Source organism: Montipora capricornis, chromosome 2, assembly GCF_036669925.1.
Source record: "Montipora capricornis isolate CH-2021 chromosome 2, ASM3666992v2, whole genome shotgun sequence".
NCBI lineage: Eukaryota > Metazoa > Cnidaria > Anthozoa > Scleractinia > Acroporidae > Montipora > Montipora capricornis.
The window spans coordinates 15254565-15256353 of NC_090884.1; positions in this window are offsets into that span (position 1 = coordinate 15254565).

Consider the following 1789-nt stretch of genomic DNA (forward strand, 5'->3'; position numbering starts at 1 on the left):
TATCACCGTTGGCACGGAATTTATCTTTGTGTAAGCTCGAATTTCACAATGCCACAATCTAAATAACGGAGTGGCTTGGGTGAAATTCGCTATAAACAGTGAAGCGCACCCGGGAGGGTATTCTGTAATTTTATAAAGAAGTCCATGCTCGCTCAGGAAATGTCCTCTTGCTCGTCCCGTGATCCTTAATTAAGAACTGATAAACAGTTTCATTTACCCTAACCGCAAAATAATGGTAACTTTAACACTGGCGAAAATTGGTTGCAAACACTCAGATGTAACAGGACACTGCTATGGGTCAGCATTTAACCACGGCTATGGACAAAACCGCCCGTTAAGCCAGGAGAAGCGCGAGCAGCCCGCAAGAACGATAGCAAAGTGGGTTGGTGGTGGCTGTTTTCTTGCTGGATAAAAGACTACAGGAAATTTAAACAAGAGTGAGTGCTTGACAAAGGCCTAATTTAACCACAACTAAAATAAATACAATTTTTCATGCAACAGTATATTTCCGACTCAACCAAACGGCCAGCAGAACGCCTATCCAGGTTTAATTGACAGTCTCAAAATTCTTCATATTTCAATCAGCAAAGGTCACCGGCAGGGGCACCCAACGAATCTGTTCCTCACATCATCTGTTCCCCAGAGGAATCTTGCTGGCTGGCAAAAATACAGGTGTTTCGATGAGCTGGCTGGGAAATTTTGTTATTGATAGAGGTTTTGCCTGGGAATTACTGACTTTTTCTAGCATTTCAATCCGAACTGGCTGTAGAAACTCTGAAAACTGAGGACTACCAAAAAAAAAAAAAAAAAAAAAAAAAGAACCTGTTCCCTAGTCACAAACATACGACGGCTGGTCAGAGTGATTGCGCTTGCGGACCAAGTTTTGTCCCGGTTTTGTCGCTTTTGTTCGGTCGTTTTGGATCGAGGGATTTGAAAGCGCGCGGAATTCCTGGCTGGGAAATAAATTTGATCAGCTGGCTGGGAAACCAACCAATCTTATCTAGCTGGCTGGGAAATTTCTTGTGTGTCTTGCTGGGAAAAAGGAACAGATAATGTTTTCCCAGCAACACTGAAAAACACCTGAAAATGCCTTAATAACATTTATTTTCATTAACTGGGGTATAATAATACATTTTACAACAGATTGGTCGTTGGGTGCCCCTGCACCGGCAAAGGCATACGGTCCATACGGTAAATGGAAGCTTCAGTCTCGGTGACTAGGTATAATTTTAGGAAGCCGCGTCCTTTTAATCGTTTTAAGAACACTTTCTTTCCAGCAATGACCATTATTTATATTTTAATATTTAGTATTTAGTTAGAAATAGTTTTAATAATTATTTTTACATGTAAATGTTTCGTACCAATTATTATGTAAATTTTTACGCAATTCAGTCTAGTGACTGCCTTGTAAAATGCTGCAATAAACTATTTATCTATCTACCAAATGTTGTAACACAGACGGAGTTTTGCCCCCTCGTCCCCTTCAATGTTGATCTTTATGGGTTGAGTGCAAGCACCAATCGATAAACGCAACATTGAAGGGAGGGGGGAGAAGGAAAATGCTTTTAATAGCTTGAATGAGAGTTACGTGCTGTTCAAAAGACTTCAAGGGAAGTGCTACAACTATTTGAGACCGAAATTGTTGCCAATAAATAAAGAATAGACTGGGAGCAGTCCCTTCATAACTCAGTCGCTTTTCTGAGGCAGGCGTGCTTTGTCACGCAATTGAATGAAAAGACCGAGGGAGGCCGCTCGACTGATTTATGAAGGAACTGCTCCAAGTCTAAAC